Here is a 7,500-nt window from a genome sequence, read left to right as displayed (position 1 = left end):
TCTTTTTACTAGAAAAGAAAAAAAAAAGTTAATGCAATGGTGTGAAGGCTAGTGACTGAACAGAAGGTCAACAGGAGAGAACGCAAAGTAGAATAAATGAAAAAGTTTGAGAAAAAATCAACTACATCTTTTATTTTTGATGAAATGAATGTTTCTATATCTTTTGAGAATAATTCACTTAGTAATGAAACTTTTTTTTTCATAAACACTCAGAGTAGTTGTCTACTCGTGATGCAGGTTAATCTTGCCAATACGGCCGCATGAGGACGCACATAAGTAAGGACTGTAACATAAAATACACAAAAACACATCGAATAATAGAAGTTTTAAACGGCGATCGCGATAGTTACAATAAGGAAAAACAGCTGGTGGCGGGCGAGTTCTGCGGCCCAGTCCAGCACTACCCGGCCTTGCTATAATATGTTTCGAGATATGTTCGGTGTTCAAGACCTTCGAAATACTAGTTATATCCACGCGTTTCATTTACGCATAGAATTCTGTTGTCACATTACTCATAAAGCTTTTTTTCCGAAGCGAAGACTGTGAGCAATGTTATCTCATATTTCCCAATTCCCTCTATACTATTCCAGTGAAAATGATATTTCAATGAAATTGTTACAATACTAAGGATCATACAAAAGTCGGTGGGGGGGAAAAAAAAAAACCGTGAAATAGCGATGTTCAGCTGACTTGCCCAACGGACCATCAAAGATTTCCATTCCCTTCACAGCCTCAGCCTCAGCTTCTGCCATCCATCAAAAGGCACATCGAAATTTAACTTACACCTTTAAACGTATACGCAAATATTGTAATGTCGTGAAAAGGTCGGGTAATAAATGTGGCGATCTAGAGGGAGTCAGGGAGCGGAGCCCTCGATAGGGAACACGGCAGTTGCGAGTGGGTCCGGGGTTCTTGGACCCCCGACTTTAAGCCAAGTTTTTTGGTTCATGTGGCTATCATTTGTGGAAAAAGTTATGCAAATAGGATGGTGTTCTTGCGTTCGTTCATTCGCGCGGTTCGAATCCTCCGTGGCCGATCATTGCTTCGAATGTTTCGGTTTCGCGTTTTTTCATCATTTTAAAAGTGAAATTCTTGGCTTGGGTTTCCCACTTTTTCAATTGCTTTACGTTTTGAATTACGAGTCTTTGCTTGGGTTATTTTCAAATTTCCACATTCTTTCACCTTTTATAAATGTGTATAGAGCGATTTCGTTCATATTTACCCCCTCCCCCAAAAATAAATATATATATAATATATATAATAATAATAATAGATAGATAAAAAAATAAGTTAAATGAGAAATAAAAAAATGAATATATATAAAAAAATCCCAAGATTCCTAGGAGTGGCCCCTGGCTGGCCACAATCGCTTGTCAAAATCGTTTATTAAACTCGGTGTTGCCATTCTAGCTATTCTCCCACTAAATATAACGACTTTCGGTTGTTCGGCTATATTATTTGCCATCCAGCAGCTAGCATGAAATCTGGCGTGTATATAACAATATCTGTCGATTATCAAGCGATTTTGCTTAGGCATTTTGCATGTTTTATTTCGGTATGGAATTAATTAAATGAACGGTATGTATAGTCGTCCCTCTTTGCTACCAACTATACCACCCAACTCTAATTTTACATGGACTGGCCAGTGGGATTTTGACCAGACAGCGCCCATGTCAGTCTTCGTTTCCCCACGGAGGATTACTTACCAACAGTATCTTCTTATTAGGTTTACAGTAAAAATTTCTCAACTACTGATCATGTCTAAATTACAGTACACTCAGAAGTTTAGAAAGTAATGTTAAGCGGTGTAGCGTTCAGAGATTGGATTACTAAAAAAAAAGGTAGGTAAAATTGTCAATACCCTCTGAACTTAAAGTTTACTGATCTGAAAACTCACTATCGTACAAAAAAACACAATGCAAACGCGAAAGTTTTATCTGTAACTAGACACGGTTATGTCATTGGTGCCTGAAAAGAACATACACCTGTAGTGACATGTGATCATTTAAGCAGCTTTTGTGAGAACTGCTTTCCAGATAGTAGAGTAGCATGCATCTGACCTGGAGGATGCATCTGACTTGCTAATTTTTATTAGCTATATATTATAAAATATGCTAACGACATGCAAAGTGAAGCTGAATCTACACTATCTCTCTCTCTCTCTCTCTCTCTCTCTCTCTCTATATATATATATATATATATATATATATATATATATATATATATATATATATATATATATATGCTTGTATATTCACCTTTGTGTGTCGGAATCTCTCTCTCCCTCTGCGTGTATACCTTCTTGGCCGACCTACTTTGGATCCTAATCTAGCGGGTTTAGAGACTGAATCTGCGGGATTAAAAATCATTCTATGGCAACACTGATTAAACGCCAGCAAGACCGTCGCCTTCGTGCTTCGCATTCCGGCAAATGCAAACAAGCTTCCATCACGTATATTTTGACAAGATTTATCGTCAAATAACGAACCAGTCCAACCTCTATCGCCACCAGCGGGGCAGGTTAATCTTTTAAATTAAGCCGTCATCTCCACATGTCAAAGGTATAGACAACCCAAGGCTATGTTGCCGAACGCGTAACATTTCCGGGAATCAAATTATTGTTTTTGCATATTATCGCATTACGTATCCCTGAGTAGAGGTTTATACATAACCCCGCCAAATGTCTAAACCGAGGAGAGATTTTGCATTTAAACCGTCGTTAAAAAGGGTAAAAAGGGAGTGCCAGCGGTAAAGACAGCTTGTTGGCCTTTACTGGAGGGCGAACCGCAGCGTCTACATCGCTTCACGCGGTGCTTTTCTAAATGAATTACCTTAGTCTTTTTTCATTAGACTTAATGCAAGGCCAGAATATTTTGGTGCTTTTTAGGCAAGATGGCGCTTGGACTGGATCCTCAATAATTCTAAAGGAATGTCTACAATATTTGTCATGCCAGAATAAATGTGGAGTTTGCTGGCTTTTAGCGAAGTGCTTTTCAACATCTACCTTTAAAGCCGAGAAAGGTACATTATATGATTTACAATATACATTACCATTCTCCTCAACCAAAAACCTAGAATATTTGCCCCAGAATCTCCAAAACATAATTTCGCAAAAGTTCCATAAGTCGTGTGGGGAGAGGAGTTTTAATTAAAAAATGTCCGCTTTTTGAAGTCGCCAAGAAAGATTAATGTAGTGAACACGGCGATTAGCGGCCGAGGAGAGATTTTGCATTTAGACATGACGATATTAATTTTGGTAACAGTTTAAGAGGCAGAGAAAAGAAGAAAGTAGTATATCTATTTTTATGTTAGTTACTAGCTGGTTCGAAAGTGGCCGTGGCTGATATAGTGTGATACAGTATGAGCGCGTTGTCAGTATCATCATCATTATTATTATTACATTTTTCAGAGTGACCTTCCGGTAAGTAAATGAAAATTCCTACTTCTGTTGGAAGGAATGGAAAGAGTTACTGCTAAGTTATGAAGGTAGTAGACGAGAAATTTGCACAGGATCTATTCATATACGTGTATATCCGCATTTAGTGTGTGTCGGAATCTCTCTCCCTCTCTCTCTCTCCCTCTCTCTCTCTCCCTCTCTCTCTCCCTCTCTCCCTCTCCCTCTCCCTCTCTCCCTCTCTCTCTCCCTCTCTCTCTCCCTCTCTCTCTCTCCCTCTCTCATCTCGCCACTCGTCTCTCTCCTTCACTCTCTCTCTCCCTCCCTCTCAACTTTCCCCCCTCTCCCTCTCTCCTCTCTTCTCTCTCTCTCTCCCTCTCTCTCTCTCCCTCTCTCTCTCTCCCTCTCTCTCTCTCCCTCTCTCTCCTCCCTCTCTCTCTCTCTCCCCTTCTCCCCTCTCCCTCTGCTCCCAATCACGTCCTCTCCCTCCTACTCTCTCTCCCTCTCTCCGCTCTCCCTCTCCCTCTCTCTCTCTCCCTCCCTCTCTCCTCCTCTCACTTCTCTCTACTCCCTCTCTCTCTCTCTCCCTCACACTCTCCTGCATTCTCCCTCACCTCTCTCTCCTCCTCTCTCTCTCTCCCTCTCTCTCTCTCTCCTCACTCTCTCTTCCCTCGTCATTCTCGTTCATCTCCTCTCTCCTTCCTCTCCCCATCCTCTCCCCTCTCTCTCTCTCCGCTCTCTCCTCTCCTCTCTTTCTCTCTCTAACACCCTCCCATCTCTCTCTCTCTCATCATTCGCTCTCTCTCTCTCTTCTCTCTCCGACTCTCTCTCTCCTCCCACACTCTCTCCTCACTCCTCTCTCCTCTCTCTCACTCTCTTCTCGTCTCTCTCCCTCTCTCTCTCACCCCTCCTCTCTCTCCTCTCGACCCTCTCTCTCTCTCTCTCAGCCGCCATCTCCTCTCCTTCGATCTCCTCTCTCTCTCTTCTCTCTCTCTCTCACACTCCCTGGCTCTCTCTCCTCTCTCTCTCCTCTCTGGTATGTCCCTCGCTCTCTCCCTCCCTCTCTCATCTCTCTCTCTCCCTCATCTCCTCTCATTCGCTCCTCTCTCCTTCTCACTCCCTCTCACTCTCTCTAAATCTCTTTCCCTCTCTCATTCTCTTCCTCTCTCTCTCACTCTCTCACTCTCATCTCGCCTCTCTCTCTCTCTCTCACTCGCTCTCTCATCTCGCTCATTCTCTCCTCTGTCACATCTCCCTCTCATCTCTTTTTCACGTCTCATCCTCTCTCTCTCTCTCTCCCTCCTCTCTCCCCTCCCCCTCTGCTCTCTTCTCCCTCTCTCTCTCTCAGGTTTCTCCCTCTTTCTCTCTCACTCTCTCTCTCTCCCTCATCCATCTCCTCCTCTCTTCTCTCCATCCTCTCTCTCTCAAACGACATCCGATCTCTCTCTCATCTTCATCACACCTCTCTCGTCTCTCTCATCCTCTCATCTACTCATCTCTCTCACGCTCTATTCTCTCATCTCTCCGTCCTCTCATTCTCTCCTTCCTCTCTCTCTTCATTCTCGTCTCCCGCCTCTCCTTTTCCATTCTCTCTCTCTCTCTCTTCATTCGTCTCTCTCTCCTCTTTCATCCCTCTCTACCTCACTCTTTTCATTCTCATCAGTTTCTTCCCTGCTCAATCTCTCTCTCTCTCTCTCGCTTTATTTCTCTCTCTCTCTCTTGCTTTATTTGTCTCTCTCTCTTTCATTCTCTCTCCCTCTCTTTCATTCTCTCTCCCTCTCTTTCATTCTCTCTCCCTCTCTTTCATTCTCTCTCTCTCTTTCATTCTCTCTCCCTCTCTTTCATTCTCTCTCCCTCTCTTTCATTCTCTCTCCCTCTCTTTCATTCTCTCTCCCTCTCTTTCATTCTCTCTCCCTCTCTCTTGACAATTCTCGCCGACTCTCTCTCTTCATTCTCTACTCTCTCTCTTCTCCTTTCATTCTCTCTTCCTCTCTTTCCATTCTCTCTCTATTCTCTTGCCACTTTCTATCTTCTCTCCTCCTCTTTCATTCTCTCTCTCTCTCTTTTCATACTCTCTCTACTCTCTTTCATTCTCGCCTCTCGTCTCTTCTCATTCTCTCTTTCTCTCTTTCCATTCCTCTCTCTCTCTTTCATTCTCTCTCCCTCTCTTTCATTCTCTCTCCTCTCTTTCATTCTCCTCTATCTCATCATTCTCTCTCTCTCTCTCATTCTCTCATCTCTCTCTCTCTCTTCTCTCTCCCGCTTCTCTCTCCCTCTCTCTCTCTCCCTCTCCCTCTCTCTCTCCCGCTCCTCTCCCCTCTCCCTCTCTCTCTCTCCCTCTCTCTCCCTCTCTCTCTCCCCTCTCGCCTCCCTCTCTCTCTCGCCTATCCCTCTCCTCTCCCTTCCCTCCCTCCCTCCCTCCCTCCCTCCCTCCCTCCCTCCTGTAAGGCACTGGTATCGATATGATGTGACATAAGACATTGATCATGTATGTCTATTTAATTCAATGCAATATCGATGGCAGTGTGTCTTGACCTGACACATCCTGCTTCCTGTGTTCGTTTCCGCCCCGGAACACAAGCTTTTCTAGGCAGCTGTATTTGTTAACGGAAGCCCCGAGGCGAAGAAAGTGACTAAAGATTTGTACTTAAGGACATGTAAGGACCACAGTAAACAGATCAGACAGAGAGTCAACAACAGACTAAGCGAACCGCTCTGACCTCTGGCCTTCGGCCAGGGTCTAGTGTATTAGAGTCCACAATAAAGACCATGGCACGTGAACATCTGTCTGTCTCTTTAACCACCGCATCACAACCAGGGCATCGAGTGGTGATAACAAACTGCTCGCAGTGGTGGGTTACAAACTGGTGCCAGCCGGTGGGTTACAACTAGTGCCAGTAGGTGGCTTACAAACTGATGGCACCGGTGACACAGGGTGTTTACAAACTGTTGGCACCGGTGGCAGAGGTGGGTTACAAACTGTTGGCAGCAGTGGTGCCAGCTGGTGGCTTACAAACTGGTGGCACTGGTGGGTTACAAACTGGTGGCCAGGCGGTGGATACCACGATTTTGCTGGTATCGAGCTCACAACTCCGAAGAAGCCGCTACGACCGAAGCTACCATTGATATCGAGAAGAAAATGGAGAAATTACGCCGAAGTTCCCGCCCGCCGCCCACACCACAGTAAGAACTTCTCCCGCCCGCCCGCCCTGTTCTACCTGTCCTGACAAACACCGCCGCCCATAGCAGCCGACCTGTCCGTGCTAGTAACTTCCTGCACGTCGACATCCAGCTTTCATGGCAACCCAAGACTGCCCACCGCGGATTTTGGGCTTAACACGAGCGCCCCAACTCCCAGGTCACGAAGTCTCTGACACGAGCAGAAAAGGCCACAGATGAGAAGTCAAAAGGACCACCACACCGATCCGCGATACGACCGACCTACGACCCGCCGCAGACGCCCATCTACATGTTGACATCGAGACATCAAAAATCCCGTAAGTTAGAGAAACCAGGCTCTTTTATTTTGTTAGGGTTTCGTTAGATTTCGTTAGGATTTAGGAATTTTTCTATGCTGTGATTTTTCTCGTGATTGTACCTCTATGCTGTGATATTTTTTTTCTCGTGATTGTACCTCTGTTTTCTTTTGTGAAACACCTGCGCGGGATGTGATTCCGCAGGACTTCTCCTCTTCCCGTCCCTTACGCTTAGGTGTGAACGAATTAATCGTAGAAAGGAAAAGTCCCGCCCCCCCCCCTCTCTTCCCCTTTCCTCATCTCGCCTATGACCCCCGTTATAACGCCTCTCTGACGGCCTACTGAATTTTCTTTCTTATTTTATGTGAAGAATGGCTTGAATATTCTGAAGTTCTGTTTGCACATAAATGCTGAGAATCACTATTTTTATATGTATTGTTTTTCTTCGCTTATTTTCTTCGCACGTGCCGATAAATTTTAACCCTCCCCTTCATGACCTGACCGTGTGAAAAGGCAGTGTCGATGTTTGGCTTCCCTTTTGTCGTAAAACAACCCTTCTTGTTTTTATATTTATATTTTCATTATTCGGACAAGGTAATTTTGGAGAATTTTTTCAGGGGTTACTCCCAA

General features: G+C 44.5%; 1 protein-coding gene across 1 annotated transcript in view; it reads left to right on the top strand.

Annotated features, from left to right (window-relative positions):
• LOC122257516 (uncharacterized) overlaps positions 1-7,500 on the top strand; it is a 27,244-nt gene that overhangs the window by 199 nt on the left and 19,545 nt on the right. The gene's annotated exons all lie outside the window — the stretch shown is intronic.

This window comes from Penaeus japonicus, unplaced genomic scaffold (assembly GCF_977035675.1).
Source record: "Penaeus japonicus unplaced genomic scaffold, GWHDUDI00000001_assembly GWHDUDI00000003, whole genome shotgun sequence".
Lineage (NCBI taxonomy): Eukaryota > Metazoa > Arthropoda > Malacostraca > Decapoda > Penaeidae > Penaeus > Penaeus japonicus.
This window is presented reverse-complemented; position numbering and strand designations above follow the sequence as displayed.